This window comes from Aedes aegypti, chromosome 3 (assembly GCF_002204515.2).
Source record: "Aedes aegypti strain LVP_AGWG chromosome 3, AaegL5.0 Primary Assembly, whole genome shotgun sequence".
NCBI lineage: Eukaryota > Metazoa > Arthropoda > Insecta > Diptera > Culicidae > Aedes > Aedes aegypti.
This window is the reverse complement of record NC_035109.1, coordinates 68,182,909-68,205,108: the sequence shown is the minus strand read 5'-3', so window position 1 is coordinate 68,205,108 and position 22,200 is coordinate 68,182,909. Positions and strand designations below refer to the sequence as shown.

At 37.5% G+C, this 22,200-nt stretch overlaps 1 protein-coding gene across 6 annotated transcripts in view; it reads right to left on the bottom strand.

The window, feature by feature from the left end:
• The window catches only part of LOC5567517 (A disintegrin and metalloproteinase with thrombospondin motifs 9), a 745,053-nt gene that overhangs the window by 223,301 nt on the left and 499,552 nt on the right, over positions 1–22,200 (bottom strand). The window lies entirely within an intron of this gene.

The following is a 22,200-nucleotide window of genomic DNA, read 5'->3' as shown; positions in this document are numbered from 1 at the left end:
AATCCTTGAGGAATTTCAATAGTCAACCATAAACTCAGGTATCTACAAAAGATCTTGACATAGTCACGCCATCATCAATAATTTACCATACATTATTTCCACATGGATTTCAGTAGACTCTCTTTTTAATTTTACTCGTGTTTTTTTTTCCAAATATTCGTAAAAATAGTCTACAAATTATACCAGAAGTTTGAACACTTTGTCAAGCAACTTCCTTACAACATTTACTTTATTACTCAAATTAACTTCAATAAGTCAAACGAGAATCCTCTTATAATGTATCAGGAATTATCCCGGAGAGTATTACATAAGCTAGCCTCTTGGTATAAGTTCTTTCAAGTGTTCATTTAAGAATTGAAGAATAGCTTAAAACACCTTTTAGACTTTCTCCAAGGAATTCTAACGAATGAATTTATGAACTACAATCTTATGGCAGGGTTTCTACTTCATGAGTTTATTGGATCATTTCTCCTTAACCCAATGCTCGCATTTTCCTTTGACACTGTTTTTATGGAAGTGGGTTGACTTCTTTTGATGATTTTACTCACTGTTTCTTAAAAGCCAACTCGTTTTCAAATATTTCACTAGGAAATTTGACCTTCATGATGGTTCAAAACATCTCGACCGGTTGAAATTCCAGCGGATATAATGTGATTTGTCTTCAACTTATACTTCATAGCTAAGTGCAGATGAGTTAAATCTATGATCTATTGTAGTATATAATTGGTAATACCTGCCATAAACCTAAATAGAGTCTCCAGGTCTAGGAGCGTGATCTGCATATGCGGATCTACAAGCGAAATCTTTGCATATGAGCAATTCTCACTGAAACCAGGTACACGGTGCCCCGACAGACCGTTGTAATGCAAAAAAATATGTCTATCAAATCTGAGCACAGGGTTCGATTCCTTAGGTCATTCTGCACATCTGGGCCAACTTTTAAAAAATCCCTAGGAGGAATCTCGGGAAATCCTGATTTGATGTTTTTGACTTAAAATTTCAATATAATCCATATTAAAAATACGTAATAGCACTCAAAAAACATAAAAAAAAATCTCCAAAAGATTGCCAAACTTTTCTCAACTAGTGTATAACAATTATAGTTGTTATAATTAGAAATATTTACAACTGACTTAACTTACCAAAGCGGCTCGAGTGTATTTTTGTTTATAATTTACTGCTTTATATTTAATTAATTGTTGATTTTTATGTCGAACGGATTATATGGTAAAACAAATAAATTAACAATTAAAAATTGTTTTTTGTTGATAATTGACCGAAGTCAGTGAAAATGCACAAAGAATCAACTAGAAGTTTAGCTGGCATTGGCCATAATCTTCTTCAGTGTGCATAATTCAGTGCCTCTATTTATACAGGGTCAATAACGGCAACGGGCACGTCCTTGCAGTCAGGGAGGATTGGGAAAAGGAATGTTAGTGTGTAACCTTTGCTATTTGGAGACCGTGTTTTCCTCTGCATCTCCACAAAGGTTACTGGGAGGAATGTTTGATAATGGAGAGGATTGTTGGGTCACAGGATTCACTTTGTTAAGCGATTAGACCATGGAAAATAATTATTTGTGAGATATACACATGCTTATATGTAAATATAATATTTTCATTTGATATGAACAATATCTATGTAGAGAAAAATTATGCCGACACTTGAGGTGACGAACCGTTCAAAGTTTGTTGAATAAATACCTAAATGTAACATTCCTAGCACTCTTATTTTTATGCCGACACTTACAGTGGCGAACCATCCAAAGTTTGTTGAATAAAGTGAACCATTCGCAAGTCTACACTTGTTGTGTCGAACCATTCAAAGTTTTTTTTTTAATTACAGAAAAAAAGGTAAAAAAGGGGTGTTCTGAAAAAAAAAAAGATAAACATAAATAAATCATTAATCAGAGTTTATGTCGCCACTCACCGTGACGAACCATTCATTGTTCGTTGAAAAATCATATTTACGTCCCAACGTTGTAACGATTAAATGTGTAGTCATACATATTTTATAGATTGGAATTAATAGCATGAAACGAGCTCACCAATTGATCCGTCATCCTTGACTGAGCAGCAACAATCCACTTTTAGCTTCACTCGTTTGCTCGGCTATATAAAAGCACTCAGAGAAAATAGGCGCGCGACCCGAGAGGGAATTTCGAAAGAAAAAAAGGGATCTGATAATAAATGAAGCACAATAATATTTAGAAGATAAGCCATGTGATACTTTTATAGTCGATTAGAGCTAATATTAACCGTTTGTTTCAAATCTGGAATGATTTGGTTGCTCTGGTACGCTCACGTTAATATCAGAATGAACATATGCGGATGTCTTCCACGAGGACGCTGATTGATGCATCTTTTTCTTTCGGCATTCATACTAAATAACCAGCTCACTAAGGTTTGCCTATTTTATTCGCTTAACCCCTCTACCGGCAGTTTCATTTTTTACCGCAAATTCAAATTCAAATCGTTATAACTTTTTTATTTTTCAATATTTTTGCATCATTTTTTCACAAATTCTCAAAAAACTCTTCTAGTTTTAGGATCTGTGTCGATATTGATCAATGGTCATCTGATTTTGAAGATATTCTAAAATTCCTTGGAGGACCGACCCGTAACTACTACCCGTGACTCAGGCTACTGAATTTTAATCGTATTCGGAAATCCACTCTTCAGTACAATACATTAATGAGAGTATGTTTTGAAAAAATGAAGCAATTTGATGCAGCCGTGTTTAAGTAATGAGCATTTAGGTTTCTGGAACCACGCTGGCCAAATAAAGATCTTAAAAACTTTAAAAAATATCATATCGTAATTTTCAGATATCTCTAAGAATTCTTCATTGATTTGTATGATTTGTTCAGAGTAGCTCCTTATTACCTGGCATTATATAGCCCACATTTTATTTTTTTAATTATTTGATCATAAACAAAATGGCCGCCATAGACATTTTATATGGAAAATGTCGGTCTCCCAAGGAACATCGGAATATCTTTAAAACCAGATCACCAAAGATTAATATCGACACGGATTCCTAAACTAAAAGAGTTGTTTGAGAACTTGTGAAAAAATGGCGCAAATATATTGAGAAACAAAAAAGTTATAACAAGTTGAATATTTATTTTGCGGTAAAAAATGAAGCTGCCGGTAGAGGGGTTAATAGTCTTCGCTCCTGTTATCAAACAAATGTGCTTAAAGAGTCAAGAATCAGCGTTTTATAAAGGGCAAATTGACAATTATGTATCTTTTGGGCATGCTTGCATTCATCGTTGCTCTTTGTATTATTATTGAAAACTGATTTAGTTTTCGAAACAGTTTTCAATGTTGTACGATAATGGATCGCGAGGTGTTTTGGCGAAATTGTTCTCAAAACACTGGTTCTATGAAGTCAAATAAACTTTTATCAAACAATAGTGTCGAAAAGTCGTTTCCCTTTACAAGTTGTGGGTCCCTAAGCTGGGTATGTAATCCGTAAAATGATATATTTGCCGCCAGAACACGTGGTTTTACTACACGGGAATCTTTTTTATCTAACGTGACAAGTGTTGTATGGCTCTTTAACAACTTCAACTACATCTTCATCAAAGATTGCCTCAGCACCAACACAGCTGAATCTGCTTATTTCTCTACATGCTACCATATACGTTTGGGTAGAGTAAATGGAATTAGAAGCTTATCTTAGTTGTACCTCTTTAAAAAAGTGAAACCCTGCTCTACTGCACTGCCATCTATTCTAAGTCATCGTTTGCAAAATCTAAGAGTGTATGCGACAAAACGCAATATTGAACAGCAAATTCGAAAAATTCATCTATTTTTCATACCATTTCATTTAACAAAAAAAGGCTCCTCGTCTGCAATTCTTACACTTGATTGTATTTATCAGCTAAATCAGTTTTAGGTCTTCTTTTTAAGTCTTTTATGTTACCTGTCACTGAGTCGAACGTGACCTAGAAATCAATTAATAGATGGACGATGAACTCCATTAAAAAGAAGTAAATGGTTGCAGGTATAGAGAGTGGAAGTCCTAGTGATGTTTATGCTTAAGTATCACTTATTGGGGATTTGTTTGAAGTTGTTAATGTCTTTGTTAATCTTCGAACACTTGTGACATATGATAATCATGTTTCCCGTGTATAAGCATGTTGTGGCTGAGAATGTTGAACAGGATATTTCTTACGTAAAGTGTTGAGAGCAATCTCGATGAAAAACTAAACGTTAACATCACCAGATGTACAAAAAATAACAAAACAAATTTTGTTAAGCAAAATAATTACGGCAGACTTTGGTGGGCTGGTCATTTAGAGAGAAAGTCGAAAAATATGCTGTAAATTAATAATATTCTGCATTGACTGTTTCATGTTTATCGAACGAAACATCCATTGTATATTGGATAATTTATTTCTTAGATTTCATTCTATTAAACTAAGTTTACAGGTTTAAACCATATAAAAACATACTAAAGCCGCTCTGATAAGTTAATCCACTTGTAAACAGTTCAAATTATAACTAAAATAACATGTATATACTAGTCAAGAACAGTTTGGCAACTTTTCGAGCGTTTTTGTATTTTTTTTTCAGTGCTATTACATGATTTCAATATGGTTTATATTGAATTTTTAAGTCAAAAACATCAAATCAACATTTCACGAGATTCCCCAGACAACCAAAATGTACGTATAACGAAATCACCTGGAGGCTTTATATGTGCAAAATTTCACTTATAAGATGTCGCAAAAAGGCCATCTACGTACAAAAGTGGAGGCGATATGCGTGTGATGAATAATAACGTACAATGCGAGTGTATAAATATTCTACCGAACCAACCTGTGATCTTATGCGACTTAACTTATGATAACAAATGTTGATTTGACAGCTGCTACGGATTGATGCGACTTACTTTGTACGAGTGTACGAGACGCAACAAAATGTATAAATGAACTCAGAAAAGAAGTGTTTTATGCGAGGAAACTCATCAAACTGACGAGTTTATCCACGGTGTTTTGCGGGTTTGATGTAATTAGTATGAATAAACGAGTTGTAACGTGAACTTTCATGCGATTTCTGGTTGTCTGGGTCCTTCTAGGGATTTTTTTTTTAAATTGGCCCAGAGATGTGCAGAATGACCTAAGAAATCGAGCCCTGTGCTCAGATTTGATGAACATTTTTTTCTCATAATAACGGTCTGTCGGGCACCGTGAGGCAGCCATCGGCACCCATCGTTAGAATTCGAATTTCATGTCACTGATTGCTTGTATTTGTTAAAACTTTAGGGTGGTCCTTTCGGTTTTCTTAAATTGGTGGACCCCTCGTACGCCAGCAAGCTAACCAATTTGCAAAAAAGCCCATTTTTTATAAATCTTAGGTATTTTTTCGCGTGATATGTCATATTTCCCACATAGCGAACTTGGATTTTTACGCCATTTTGATATTAAGTAGTAGAATGAGTTTTTTACCTTGTTGAAAAAAAACGGTTTTTCTAACAAAATTTAAGATGGCGACCAAATTTAAAATGGCAGCCAATTTTTTTTAGTCTCACATGAAAGCGATATCCTAAGTTCGAAATGTTCTTCTTTCTGGCATTACGTCCCCACTGGGACAGAGCCTGGTTCTCAGCTTAGTGTTCTTATGAACACTTCTACAGTTATTGTTCTTATGAGCAATTCCACACTTATTAACTGAGAGCTTACTGTGCCAATGAATGGGGCCCAGATAGTCGTAGCGGTAAACGCGCAGCTATTCAGTATGACCATGCTGAGGGTCGTGGGTTCGAATCCCGCTGGTCGAGGATCTTTTCGTAAAGGAAATTTTCTCGATTCCCAGGGCATAGAGTATCTTCGTACCTGCCACACGATATACACATGCAAAAATGGTCAATCGGCAAAGAAAGCTCTCAATCAATAACTGTGAAAGTGCTCATAAGAACACTAATCTGAGAATCAGGCTTTGTCCCAGTTAGGACGTAACGCCAGAAAGATGAAATGACTGTGCCAATGACCTTTTTTGCATTCGCTGCTTAAGTTTTTTTTTACAATTGCCGTATGTATTCCAATAATATAATTTCTTTTTGTATATTTTAGCACTTTAACGCAGATCTAACTATATACCAGATCTTCAAGTAAACTTTTAGTATGAATTGATTACCGTATTCAAAAAAAAACAGATGCTGCACAGATTACCCGTTAGGCAACACAACAATTAATTCAATAAACTTTCAATATGAAATCTTCGAAGGCATTCGGTTGTTAAACAAACATTCACGGTCTGCCTCCCAGTACAAGAAACTGGTTATTTACTAAGAAAGCTTCAATATGGACTTGATTCATTTTGTAGTTCTGATGTTACTGCAATCAGCATCATCTCAATCATTTCCCTAGAATAAAAAACGAAAATATTATGAAAATTAGAAAAAAATATATTGATTTCTTGATCATCAGATTCAAAGCTTTTGAGATTAAATTTTCAACAATAAACATTTTTGTCATTACAAGGCTTACTTTGACTTAACTATAAAAACATTATAGTATAGGCAAGAAATGTCAAAAGGGGGTGATTCACAATTTATAGCATGCTAGCGTTAAAAGCTGGATAAGGTGCATAGTGGACAATCATTGATGCAGTACGCATTATTGGTAATTCAATGAAGTTTGTTTCATTGAATCTGAGTAGAGTGCCTATAAAACATGTTTGCGGACAAACGTACGTACATACACACATACATACATTAATCCAAGAACGGCAACGGAAACCAATTGCGACGTTGCGATCGTTGCAGAACCCTATTCAAGAAGTAGTCGAACGCTCAAACGAGGGTTTCGTGATCGTTTAAAATTAACGGAATCTTCCTGTGCAGCTGTTACGCCTCCCCGAGGTTGGAACTGGAGCAGTTAGTAGATGTTGGATGTGCTAACCGACGGCGAGAACGGATTGTCGAAAAGGCAGTTCGGATTCCGTAAAAAGAGTTTCAAGGTGGATGCTATTTGGACAGTCGTGCGTTGAGAAAGCGTTAAGAGGCGTTAAGAACGCATTCAGGAGGCTATCTAAACAACTCTACACATAATGCGGGTCCCCGAATATCTGCGCAATGTTGTTCAAAGCTATTTTTAGAACCGGGTACTGGTTTACTACACAAACCAGGGACGGATGTCAACCAAAGTAACGGTGGGAGTTCCACAGGAATCCATACTTGGTCGAACACTGTGGAATATGATATACGATGGAGCTCTGACCTTGATACTGCTGAATGGAGTCGAGATCGTCGGGTTCGCTGATGACGTCGTTCTTGCTATAACAGGCGAGACTGCGGAGGAGGTGAAAATGCTGACGGTGGAATCGCTAGATACCATTGCATCGTAGATGACTGGAGTTAAGCTGCTGTTGGCTCATCACTAAACGGAGGTGGGGCTGGTCAGCAACTGCAAGTCGGTTCAGCAGTTCGAGATCAACGTCGGAGGACACGGAATCTCATCGAAGCGATCTCTAAAGCACCTTGGAGTAATGGTCGACGACAGGGTGAACTTCAACAGCCACGTAGACTATACCTGCGAAAAGGCAGCGAAAGCAGCACTATAGCTAGGGTCATGGCCAATATTGGAGGACCAAGAAGCAGTACGAGGCGTCTTCTAGCGTCCATACTGAGATAGGGAGTCCCGGCTCAATTGAGAGAAGCTGGAAGGTACGGTGGCGAGTGCCTATCGTCGGAGGCAGTGTGCGTTATCGCTGGAATGATCCCCATCTACATTACTCTGGCTGAGGACATATCAGCTAATGGCCACAAGGAATGTGGGGAATACCATCAGTTTGGATAAAATTGCCAAGTGGCAGCACGAGTGAAATAACTCGGAGAAAGGAAGGTGGACCCATGGGCTCATTCCTAACGTGTCGGTGTGGACGACCAGAAAATATGGAGAAGTTACATCCTGACCCAGTATTGGCAAGGCCTTGGTTGCCTTCAGAAATATCTGCACAGATTCGGACACGCAGAGTCTCCACATTGTCTGGCCTGTTAAAATATCGAGGAGACTCCGGAGCAGGTAATATTCGACTGCCCTCGATTAAGGGATATACGATTAAGGGATATACAAGATGATGTCAGAAACCGCAAGCGTCCTAAATCCGGACAACATTGTGCAGAACATGCGCCAGCATGAATGTACTTGGAATGCGGTAAACATAAGGATAACGCAGATTATGTTGTTGCTGCAAAGGAGATGGTGTGAATACCAGAGAGCTCCAGATTGCATCCGAAGAAGGCTAGATCCTCCGTCGGGGACTACACCGAGTAGAGCGGAAAATATAATAGTGAAACAATCCATTCTCTTACCGATACTAGGTATTCTACTGCTCAATCTTTCTAGTTTTTCGAGTCAGTGCTTCATCTCAGACAATAATAAGTACCTAAATTATAATGGCTAAAGTAAAAAAAATAAATTATAAGCCAAACAGGTTTTGAAAATGATCGACAGATCAAATGGTCGGCGTTAAGTCAGAGTGGAGCAAGTGACATTTTTCATATTTTGAGAAAAATCGGCTTAAAGTCTAACGCTTTGTAATTTTTCAACTCGTTAAAATTTTGGTTGAATATTCCTACACATCTTTGTGTTACTTTTAAGCAATATAATGTGAAGTGATAATCATGAAAAATCATAATCGTAACCTCCGATAGAACGATTTTTTTGATGGACTATATGTACTTGGTCCACTCTGACTGAACTAAAGATCACCGGTCAGTGAGTTGGTTCACTCTGACTGAAAAATTTCTAGGAAAATAACAATAATCTCTAAGATAAACAGATAATCAAGACCCTTCAAAACCAGTATCGTAAATTCTTCAATAATCTATATCATCAATCCTGAAATTAGAGGCATCACGTTAGTTTGAAAATTAAGGTTTTGCAGGGTCAGGGCATTGAAGACCAAAAATATGCTAATATGCGTTCAGTCAGAGTGGACCAAGTGAAAATCTTGAGTACCGACCAAAATATACTGGTTCAATGAGTGGGTCCTAGGACATCCCATACATACACCATAGATCTACCATAAACTTTCTATCTGACTCTGAAATCGACTTAAAAAATGCGATAATCAAACAGTTTCTTGCTTTTCAACACTTGGTCTGCTCTGTCTGCACAGAAATTGTTGCAATTTCTGACCACCCAGCCAAATATGGTAAATGGTCAAAAACCAAAAACAAATCCATCGAATTGAGTAATGTTTAAGAATTTCTATTGATGGATGAGTAGAAGAATCATTCATTGTCGAAAAATCTGACAAAACTCATGAAATGTTTTTCATTTCCTCGCATTCCTCAGCGATCTGATCATTTTCGCTGTTAGGGTAATAAGCACTTGGTCCACTCTGACTGCATGCTTTTATCGATTTTTATTGATCATCCAAAGTAAATTTATTACATATCTCTTGCAGTTTACAGTATTCATCAAATCTGATCAAAGTGAAATGGAGGTAAGGTAATTTCGCATCTAATGAACGAATAATCCAATTTTCCCAAGTTTTGTACTTGGTCCCCTCTGACTTAACGCCGACCAAATGATAATTCAATAAATAAAAATCGATACTTAAATAATTTCTCAGAGCATTCGAAAGATACAAAGATTCGAATTTTGAAATGGGTTAAAACAAACCTTAGTAAAACATGTTAAGCAGTGCTTTAGCGAATATAGATCCCCATACTATTCGTGATTGTTATTTTGTGATTAATCAAAACTAACTAAATGAGGCATAGAAGAAGCTCATAAGTTTTGATGCACAAAATCCAGATAACAACTCACGTGAGACGCAATCGGTCATGTATTATTTGAATTATTGAGATTAAGATTATTTGAATTATTGAGAATGAGAAATTTAAAAAAACATGAAACGAGCTCACCATTGCATCCTGAAGCTTCCCATTCTTCTATACGCCGATGTCAGTTTCATGTGTCATAGCAAAACATCTTCTTCTTCTTCTTCTTTCTGGCATTACGTCCCAACTGGGACAAAGCCTGCTTCTCAGATTAGTGTTCTCATGAGCACTTCCACAGTTATTAACTGAGAGCTTTCTTTGCCGATTGACCATTTTTGCATGTGTATATCGTGTGGCAGGTACGGAGATACTCTATGCCCTGGGAATCGAGAAAATTTCCTTTTACGAAAAGATCCTCGACCAGCGGGATTCGAACCCACGACCCTCAGCATGGTCATACTGAATAGCTGCGCGTTTACCGCTACGGCTATCTGGGCCCCAAAACATGCAAATACTTAATCTCAGCAACGTAATTTCTAACATAACCTGAACATCTCATCTGATAATTCACCACAAAGTTGAAACACCCAAAGATTGAAAAAATCTACATTACTTCATCAGATGCAACACTCCGTTGTCGTTGATTCACAAAGCGTGATTTTCCTACCGATCAAATTTCCCAAATCAGTCATAATTCGCGTTTATTAATATCTCCACATTCATAATCCCAGGAAGTTTACCCGTTCCGAAAACTCTCGCACGCGATGTGCTGTTTATTTTCGATTCGGCAAATCCAGAACTGATCCACCCAAAATCCAATCGACCGTGGGTGACCACATCGCGAAAGTGGTTGCAAAAACATTTTGCAGCTGACCATCGAATGCGTTGCTCGGCGTGGTAGTGATCCCGATTAGAAGGGTATATCTAAAAACCTCTTCTTTTTTCATTTATTCACTGAACACTATTGCAACCACGAATGAAAGGAAGGGTGAATCTCTGAATTTACAACTTCCTTCCAAGAAAGTGGAGTTCAAAACTATCGCTAAAAGTGGACAAAATGGAAGAAAGGACGTTTCTCCGGAATGCGCGCTTTTTTTCAAGGGTGAAATGGTTAATGTTGATGGTTGCATTGAAACGAGCAATCAGTTCGACGCTCAAGACAAATTTTCCGAGCTTTGAATCGAAGCAGCTTCTAGACCAGGCTCTTTGATTCAAGTGAAAAAGTGAAACAAAGAGTGCCGCCTATCGTGATCAGTTGTTCTGAATTTGGAGGATTTAGGCAGGAGATCTTGAACTCCATTAGGGGAATCCCAATTCGCAAAGAAAGACCCTTAAAGATTGCGAACCTATTCTCAAATATATTGAAGAGAAGAAGCACACAATTTTTATTTATACCGACTGTTCTGGCAACACGGATGACACTCGGGGTGCAGAACCCTACTCGTCGCATAGAAGACTGCGAAGCCAACCATGAATTGCCATACTACAATAGCTGTTGTTAAGAGCCACGATATGCTAGCGTGAAAAACCTTAAGTTAGATAAAAATTCATACTTTTCTGATCAGTTAATCTAATAAGTGAATTTGATCAATTTAAATTTGTTTGATACAAAGAGTGAAGTTTGTGTGAAATGGATTCTCAACTTTTCTGCGTATATCAGGTAAAGGTACGGCTCACATATGCCAACAGGCCATATTCTATTTCTAATTATGGTATTCTAATATGTAGAGTTGATTCCGCGTCTCGTTAAGAGTACCACCGTGCGCATAAAGTTCATGCTACTAGGTTTGTTAAAACCTTGATTCGTTGGATTATAGTTATAATTAGTTACTGGTACTCTCAGGCGGCGGCAACAAGCACTTTCAGCCCCAACTTTCCGACGAGAAACGCATTGGTATAGCCAAGACTAAATGTACACGATGTTACATGACTTTATCAACAGCAATTATAATAAAATTATATTTTTAGCTTTGAGCTGCACACAAAAACTGCTGCTAGAAGACCCTTTGCCTATCCGAACACCAACAATACTGAACATCTGTTCAAAGTCGTCTTGAAAGATCTCTCAAGTGACTATAAGCCATCTGAAGAAATAAAAAATGGAATAAATGATTCACGTGGATTTTTTTTACTCCAAGTAATCATTATGAAAAAGAAAACTCAATTTTGCATTCTTCGGAAAAAGCTTGAAACCTGAAGGAAATTTTCAGCATCCCACTCAGTGCCGTCTGTGCCAACAGAAAAAAAAGACTAATAACTCATCAAGTTTAAATTCTGATAGTTTCAACCAGTCGGGATCGGCCTCGTGTCGGTGCAAGGAGTGGCAACAATGTTTATGGCCGTGCGTGGACTCACAGACTGCTGAGTGAATCGGTATAAACAGGCACCCCCCTTACCTGATGCACCGACTTGCGGCACCGTGCGGGGGTTGAATCCAAGATTATTGCTAATTATGCAATTAGCAGAACCGCTTGTTGATAGTAACTCAGTCAGAACATTTTGCAGGTGCCCTGGATGGTTGCATAAGCCCGTGTTGGAGCGCGTGGATGGTAAACTTAACCCAGTTACCCAGATTCTTGGATAATATTTATCAGTCCTTGTGAACTCGATAGAACTGACGGAGTTATTGGACATGATCCAGCCAAAAGTTGAACCCAATCTAAACGAGCTCGATTATCTATTACGCTGGCGAATGCTGAGGAGGATTATTCAAATCAAGTCACATCCCACGCTTTGATCCGTCAATTTGGTCAACTGATCGAGACTTTTGAGCGTTTGACTCGCCGGTGTTCCGTGACTCACATTGATGGCGTATGCTAATTTTTTGTCAAGAAATCATGTGACACCTGTTGGCTACAGCTGTTTGTTGGCAGTTACTCTCTCTCAGACAGCTTGCCGATAGATCTCGATTTGGACGGTTGACGCCACCGACTTCGAATGAAGCTGTACCGATCGGATCCTCAGGGGCCAAAGAGCGCCCACGCAATTGACGGATTGGTGCTGATTTGCTAGTGCGAAACGAAGATAAGAATTCAAAACGACCGAGCGCCGTATTTGGGTGGCAGATGTATTAATCGATTCGGTAGAGAGCAATTAATTGATTTGTTGGGTTATGAGTTTACTGAAGTAGCAAGATTACGGATAAAAATGCACGATTGGAGACGTTTATCAATACAAATTGCTTTACACCCTTTCGTAGATAGGCATGACATAATTTCCATGATTTCACCTCTTCTTTTTGGCATAACGTCCCCAATGGGCTTCTCAGCTTCTAGTTCAATGAGCACTTCCACAGTTAATAATTGAGAACTATTTATGCCAAAGTTGCCATTTTCGCATTCGTATATCGTGTGGCGGGTACGATGATACTCTATGCTCAGAGAAGTCAAGGAAATTTCCATTACGGAAAGATCCTGGCCCGAACGGAAATCGAACCCAGACAACTGCCGCATGGCTTTGCTTTGTAGCCGCGGACTCTAACCACTCGGCTATGGAAGGCCCCGTATCACATGCCATGCTGTAATCCTAAAATTTCGAATCTGATTGTGGAGCACTGAACAGAGTAGAAATAGATCAAGCACGGCTTCTTTCCCAAAGCCATGTCTATCCAAATTTAGCATCTGTCCAACATTTCACACAATAAAACGTGCGAAAACCAAACTCTTTCGCTCGAAAATGTGGGTTGACCCGTTGTTTACATGATCCGACATACATCCAATCGCACACGCACATGTCTACCCTCTGGGGGTAGATGCCCCCGTGAGAAAAGTTTCGTTAATTTATAAATCACTTAGACAAAATCGACCGACTCAAGACGCACAGATCACAGAGCACACAACCGAATGCGATCTTTTCACGCTCTGCTTAGGCGGGTGATGAAGGCAAATGCGCAACCCCTTTCTGACCCTGATCTTACGGATTGGGGGAAATAGGTGTAGAGTGCGCCGTTGGGGTGAAAGGTGACACCGCTATATCCAAGATTTTAAACGATATCTCAATCAATTGTAATGCCTCATACGCAAAAACTTATATAAATTGTCGCATCAAACTAGTCAGATAAAACTGAAGTTTTTCCCAGAAAGGCGCATATTACCCCGTTATCCTTTCCTAACCTCTGACTAGCAAACCGGTAAAGGTCGTTCAACTTGGCCACTTGAGCACGATCCCCGGGCAGGGATCCCCTCGGCTTTCGAGCATCGAACACGTCGTCACCGAACCAGACCTTGGGGGGAATCTAATGCGGCATTAGGCAACCGATTGCCCCGGAATCGAATTTCATCGCGCTGACCTATCAAGCGGTTCTGAACAAAGCCCATTCTGCCTCGAAAAAATGATCAGATTGCATTCATGTTCGTCGAAAAAATGGGTTTCAAAATCCATGTTGCATTTCGGTTCATCAACAGTCGCAACCATGCATGCAAGCGTTTCCTTTTATTCACGCCACTGATATTTTTCAGTATTCTAATTCGGATCTTCAGAAAAACCTCGAGTTTATTTGATTCGACGGTTTTAGTCGGAAGACAAAAAAATAGAAGGGACAAATAGTTTTAAATAGAAGGTCGAAGTTTTGTTTTCGACCTTTCGCCTTTACGATGTTTTGTCAAAGTTTAAGGTGAAGATGAATCGAAGCCAAAGTTCAAATTTTCAAGAGCACTAATCTGGAGAACCAAACATCCGATTAAGCTGACAACCACCAGCTAGTGACCAATCGATTAGATTTTCAGCTCAAACGGGTGTTTGGTTTTCCAGATCCGTGCTCTTGAAAATTTGAACTTTGGCTTCGATTTATCTTCACCTTAAGGTGAAACATATCGGAATCCAAATATGGGTATCACAATAGTCGGCTTGTGACCCTACTTACGAATTTTAAAGGCATTAAGGATTAAAAGGATTTCCATCAACGACCTTGAAAGTTCATTTACAAATTTTACGCAAAAACGATCATCATACATAAATTTTGAATTCTTTTTACATGAAACGGTCAACTATGAGCAATTCTCGCTGAAACCAGGCCGCCATCGGCACCCATCGTTAGAATTCCAATTTTATGTCACTGATCGCTAGTTTTCGATAAAATTTAAGGGTGGTCCTTCTGTTTTCTCAAATTGGTGGACCCTTCGTACGCCAGCTAGCTGAACAGTTTGCGAAAAAGCCCATTTTTTGATAAATCTTGGGTATTTCTTCACGGGATATGTCTCATATTTCGCTTGGAACACATAGCAATCTTAGTGGCATCGTATAGAGAAAGGATATAGCTTTCATTTAAACTTGAAAAAATTTTGGCGGCCATTTTGAATTTGGCCGCCATCTTGAATTTTGTTAGAAAAATCGATTTTTCACCATTACACGAAAAAAAAATCCGTTGCCGGTTTCATGAACAAAAAGTCATGATTTCATAAAATTTTATGTTTCATGATATCAAGACTAAAAGTCATGAAATCGTGACTATTATGCAAGAATTCGTATGTTCAGGGCGTTACCCAAATCTAACTGTCACTTTCTTCACCTTAGTCAACGTGTCTCAAGGCGATCGGTGATCTTTTCTTGTGAAATTATTAAAAAAAAAATGTTTTTGAAAAAAATTGAATTCTTCGGAACCTTGTCATCATATCGATGACATTCTTGGTGAAATTTTCGTGAGTTCCCACATTGTTTCACGACACAATCAATGTACTTACTTAATCCTGACTTTGCAGAACCGGGCAATGTTTGACTTTGAGCGAAGATTTTGCTTGACAATCTCGTCGGCGATTTCAACTTTTCGGAAGTGATGCATTCCCCACGTCCTATAACAGAGCAGGCCTTCGGCAGCCGGATGTTACAGTTCCACTTTCCACATCCGCAGAGTTGTTAAGGAGTGTTCCATGACTCATGCAATCCACCAGCCCAGGGACCATTTACCAATTCAATTGATGCTCGAAACAACATTTTGCGTACAAACCTAGCCACCGAATGTTCGCGTTCCTGCTAAAGATGTCACACTCGTTAGGTTGACTTTTGTGGAAAGTTTTCACGGTTTATAACGGAACTATCGACACAAAAGCAGTAACAATTTTAATCTTTATTTTATTTGTTTACCAATGGCAAATATAAACTGGGATCCTAATTGACGTATAATGTTTCGTTTTCATGAACTGAGTTCATGATTCAGAGATCCTGCTTCATGATTTCATGACTCATCTTGCCACTTTTCAGCACGAAAATTGGAATCATAAATGACAGACATCTGAAAACATGGAAAGTGCTTATGTTTTCATGACCTGTGTTCATGAAATCAGATCCTGCTTCATGATTTCATGACCGAAATTGCCACTTTTCGTATCAAAAATAGGAATCATAAATGGCAGATGACTAAATCCATGAATAGAGCTTATGTTTCCATGAATTTAATTCATGGTTCCAGCATACATGCTTCATGATTTGAAGATTTTAATTGCCATTTTTCTTCGCTAAAAATTGAAAACGTAACGTATAGCCGGAGTTACGGTAAAATGCTTCATGATTTCATGACTTTTGGTCATGGTGTACTTTCATAACATGAAAACACACTTTCCTCCCGAAATCATGACTCATTCTCCTGTTTTAGAGTGCCGCATTTTTACCCGTGTAGCGCACCGCTAGTTTTGAATTCTGAGATCACCATCAGAAAGCTGAGGAAAAATTGCGTAAGATAGGCTACAAAAACTAGGCGAGCAAAGGTATTTACCCTATGATATGAACGATTTTCTAAATCATGTTCTACTATTTTGACGTATATGGCGAGTGCAATCGATGCAAACATAATTTTTTGTACAACAAAGAAACAAGTTTTCAATCGTTGGTGTATTATTTGAGACAGATGAAGAATAGGAGTATTAATTTGAATGAAAAAATCTGGCAGCCATCTTGGATTTTGACGTCATCATGGGTTTAAGTAGTTGAATGAGTTTTAACTTTGTTAGCACTCAACATGTTGAATTTCAATGCTACCGTTACACTTATTCTTCTTCTTGTTCTTCTTATCAAATTTAAATTATCAAATAGGATTTTTTTTAACGCTTTTTGCTACCTGAATGATTCTTCTGCATATCTTCGAGTTGTAAATATGTAAATTTATTTGGTTTTAACTATTGATACAATTGAACAATCAGTTGAGCATCTGAGATAAGATAAGAAAGATAGAATCTGATTGTTTTTTTTAACGGAGCCTTATAGTTCAACATGATGAGCACAGAGATGGTAAAAAATCATGCAACTGCTAAAAACCAAGATGGCGTCGAAAGCCAAGATGGCCGCCAGTTTTTCGAACCTCGAAATTATACACCTGCATCCACATTAGAACAAAACCTGCTTCTCATCATTCAATTTCGCTAATATTCACATGCATATTGGGCGGTGCTAAAAACGATACTTTATGACTTAGAAAATCAAGGACGTTTTTTGCTTCAAAATTTAAGACCTTCATTATAAACTAATTACCACAAGGCTTACTAATGTCCCGACACGCAATCTATAAACTTCATACAATGAACAACAATGCATAGGGTAAAAAAAATGTTTGTTTAATACAATCAATGTTTTTTTTTTACGGTTTTCAGAGTGTTTAGTGAAGCCCAAGCAGGTAGATTCGTTGTTGCGTCGTCGGATAGGTTTTGTTCTCGGTTTCGCGCGTTTTTCTCGATGACGGAGATTTTTTTCCCTTTTTTCGAGCGTCTTGCTGGGTAGTGCTTCGTGAAGCCCAAGCAGAATAGTTCGTTGTTGCGTCGTCAGTTTTGTTCTCGGTTTCGCGCGTGTTTTCGTCGACGGAGATTTTTTCTCTGTTTTCGAGCGACTTGCTGGGTAGGTATTTGGGAAAGGCCAAGCAAGACGGTTTGTTTTCGGGACGCCAAGAAGTTTTTCTGTTCGCACTGTGTGAGTGCGAAGAGATATTTGTGTTCAGTCGAGGATGGATTACCAACTGGTGAGTTCGTTTCATGCTTATGATAACACATTTTTTTCTTGAAAGCGTAACTTTTATGTAATATTACAACAATGTTTTATACAATTTTAATATACATATATTTTTCTCTTTTTAACATTATTAAAAATATCTTTTGAATTGTTCGACATTGTGAATGTTGACATATTTTTTAAAACTTCTACCATCTCGATACAAAAAAGCACAGTAATACTCATATATAATTTTCAAACACACTATGTATCATTCCTGTTTCATATGATTTAAAATATATACGTGTAATCCTTAGTTTTCGCTATTAATAAAAACTTCTTTTGAATTGTTCGACATTATAGGTGACAAAGGTGACTCCCAGATCTTTTCCTCCCTCACTAAAAACACCCTTCCCGTGGTGATTGTGGAGATGCAGAGGTATTCTCGGTCTCTAGAAGCAACAATCATTACACCCCAACATTCCTTCCCCATCCCAACTGACTGTAAGGACTTGGCCGGCGCCGTTATTGGTCAATAATATTAGATCTGCTAAAATTGCACTTCATGAGTAAACTGAAACTCCCATCCCTTATTCATTTGGATCGTAGTGCAATTCTTACCAGTTCCGATCAATCACGGAGTAGCAACCATTGACATGTACAGTCAGTCTATGCTATGCTATGTTATGCTACAATCAATTTTGTTTTTTTTACGGTTTTCATTTATTGAATTTATTTATTCATTATTACTGAATTCAAAGATATGTCGAAGAATTATTCTGTTGTCAGAAATTGCATTAAAAAAGAAAATTCCTGTTTAATAACCTGGATTTATAACTAAAAAAGCTGAGTATCAGGCTCGGTTCTAGTAGGGACTTAACGTCAGTAAAATGGAGAATAATAAAAAGAAGAGTATACGTAACCATTTTTTATTGGTAGCCTCTAAAATCGACATGCTGGTCTTTACTCGACTCGAATAAAACACCAAAGGTTGAAAACTTGTTTCATTGTTGTACAAAAAATGATGTTTGTATTGATTGCACTAGCCATATACGTCAAAATCGTATAACATGATTTAGACAATTGCTCATTTGATAGGGTGAATACCATTGCTCACCTAGTTTCTGTAGCCTATCTTACGCAATTTTTCCTCAGCTTTCTGATGATGATCTCAGAATTCAAAACTAGCGGTGCGCTAATGGTGAAAAATCGATTTTTCTAACAAAATTCAAGATGGCGGCCAAATTCAAAATGGCCGCCAAAATTTTTTCAAGTTTAAATGAAAGCTATATCCTTTCTCTATACGATGCCACTAAGATTGCTATGTGTTCCAAGCGAAATATGAGACATATCCCGTGAAGAAATACCCAAGATTTATCAAACAATGGGCTTTTTCGCAAACTGTTCAGCTAGCTGGCGTACGAGCTCTTCTTAGTATTACTTTGAGCATAATTTTAAAGATTCCTCCAGAATTTGATCCACATGTTTCTGCATATTTTTTTTTCTTTTGTTTTTTCAATAATCCCTGAGAAGCACATCCAAGAGTTCCTTCAAGTATTTCTTCTATTTACAGGTTATTTCTGGAAATCGTCCAAGGATATATCAAGATTTTTTTCAAGAACTTCCTAAAGAAGTAATGGAGGAAGTCTCAAAAAAAAAATCTCTGCACTGTTGTCCTTTGAAAAATTGCTGTTCCAATACTAGGAGGAATGTTGGGAAAAAAAATCAAGGGAAAAGTTTTTCAGATGAATTGTTTTATGGTATCTGGAGGAAATCTAAACATAGCACTCTTTTACTTGTGGTTTAATTCTTATAACTTTTAAAAATTTATCAATTTCAATTTTTTTTAAAACAATTTTAGAAATTTCGAACTGTGGAATTGTTTACACTAGACGCACTCGCCCTGAAAAAAAAAATAGAAACGGGTATATTACGAAAAACTTTTTGTTTTTTTAGGATTCCAAAGATAAATTATTGGAAGTATATTGAGAAGAATTCTTTCGTAGAGTTTTAACAGAAACCATTTTTTTTTCTATTTTGTGGAGCTCTAAAAGAGCTAGGAAAATGTCTTTAGATGCGTGATTATGGAATCCATGAAAAATTTTGAACTACTTGCTGGAACCAGGGTAAATTATTGGAATGATTATTGTAGGAACTCCTTGAAGAATCGAAAGAAAAATATAAAGTTCGAAATAAAGAGGAATCCCATAATGAATTCCTGACGCATATGTTTTGTTATGCTAATCGAATAGTTTGATGAATTCCTCTAAAAACTACTTAAAAAAATCTCTTTAAGAAATTAACAGATGCTTGAGAATAGCATTTGAGTTTCATAACAAGTTTCTCACAAGATTAGTTGCAAGCTGTTAATAAAATCATTAAATGCTTTTTAGTAAGATCTTTGTCAGAAGTTTAATTTCTAGTTGGACTCCAAGAATTATTGAGTATGACTATCATGACGCAATTCTACATTAAGATAAATGCTGAAGACCCTATTTTACAAATTTGTACAAAATATTCACCATGTAGCAAAACAGGTAATATTTTTTTTGGACCGCCCCTACCCGCCTCCCTCTGGCTACACTCATGGGAATAATTGACGTGCGAAGTCGATCTTCCTTTTTCAAACTTTTTGCCAGTGTCCAAAGCTATAATATAAATTACACTGCCCTTCGATACTTCTTTCGCGATGTTTGCGCCTTCAAAGTTTTGATACATTATTGAATTTGGATTTCAAGCTGTGATTCAATCTAGTCAATTTAGTTCAAGATAACTAAGTTCATTGAACAAGATTCTGGGTACCCCACAGAATTGGTATCTAGTATTTCCAACGTAAAACCAGGCTTCCCCAAAAAAAAAACCCTAAAATCACATTCTCCGATAACTGCTTCAATGTACAAAGAACCTGTTCAAAGTCACTTAGACACGCTGAGAACCTCTAGGATTCAATTGAAAGTATTTAAAAACGCTTCATGAGTTCCTGGGGTATTCCTGAAAATATTTTTAGAACCATTATAAGGGTCTTTAGGACATCTAAAAAAATTTTGGGAAATACAAGAAACATCTACGAGCCTCATTGTAATCCAAAATCTAATGGCAATTACTAGGAATCTTTGAAAACCTCCACTTGAAGCCCCAAGTACTTGTTGCAAATTTCTTAAAAACCCTTGGAAACTTCTGGCAACACATTAGAATCTCCAGCGGTAACTATCGATAGCTGTAAAATCTGCTTAAGTACTTCTGGGAACCCCTTGAATATAAACTCTTTGCGACAACTAAAATAACGCTTGGGGTCCTTTGGATACGCGCTAGGAGATGCCAAAAAACTCTGAAAATACCTTAAGTTTTCCTGGGAATTTCTTGAAACCCCTTAGAAACCGTGGTGTTCAAATAGAGCTCGGCATGGTTCTGAGAAATCCCTCGAGATGACCCTGTGGAATATATATCGTTATAATCCATGGAAGATATTCACGTGTTTTTGGACTTAAAACAGATTTATAAATTTCTGAAATTCTAAGCCAGACATTTTTTGCATTTTGGGATTTTTGTTCCAAAATTCCATGGAAATTACTAATAATCTTTGGACACCTCCACTGAAAGCCCTGTTCTTGTAAATTTCTTGCAAACTATTGGGAACTTCTGTGAACACTTCAGAAACTTCAGGGATACCTATTGACATCCCTCAGGCTATCCTGAGAACCTCTTGGAACCGCTTGGACACCACTTAAAACCTCTTGGAAACTCCTTAGAAACCGAGGGAATTCATATAGAGATCTGTATGGCTCTGCTAAACCCTCGAGAGGATCCTGTGGAGTATACACTCCCGTGCAAAAGTTTGGGTTCACCCCCTCAAAAACATACAAAAGTGTTCTGCCCATATATGGGGCCGTCCATTAATTACGTAAGGGTTTATGGGGGGAGAGGGGGTTCGAGATTTCTTACGCGCCAAACAAATTATTTCTAATTTTCATACAAAAAATATTACCATGGGGGGAGGGGGGGTCTAAAAACTGCCAAAATTGTCTTACGTAATTAATGGACCGCCCCTATCTGTGATTACACGTCCAATTGAAACTCTTCAAGCCGCATTCGAAAGGCAAAGAGTTATTCTTATTTTGTTTGTATTTTTCCAAAGAATATAAGATTACGATTCTAATGACACTTTGATTTAAAATTTTGGTCGACCCAATGCTGAGGAAATTAGATATGATTTTTCAGTGTGTTTTTTTGAAAAATGTAAAAACTTTAAGTAAAAATTTAGTGAACAAAATTCAAAAAATGTTTTTGGAAAAATACAAACAAAATAAGAATAACTCTTTGCCTTTCGAATGCGGCTTAGAGAGTTTCAATTGGACGTGTAATCACAGAGATATGGACTGAACACTTTTGCATGTTATTTAGGAGGTGTTGCCAAACTTATGCACGGGAGTGTACATCATCATAACCTTTGAAAGTTACATAAATCCCGTGATGTTAGATTTAATACAAATTTATAAATTATTGAAACTCCAAACCAGACATTTTTCATAGAAGTGTGTCAGTTTTATC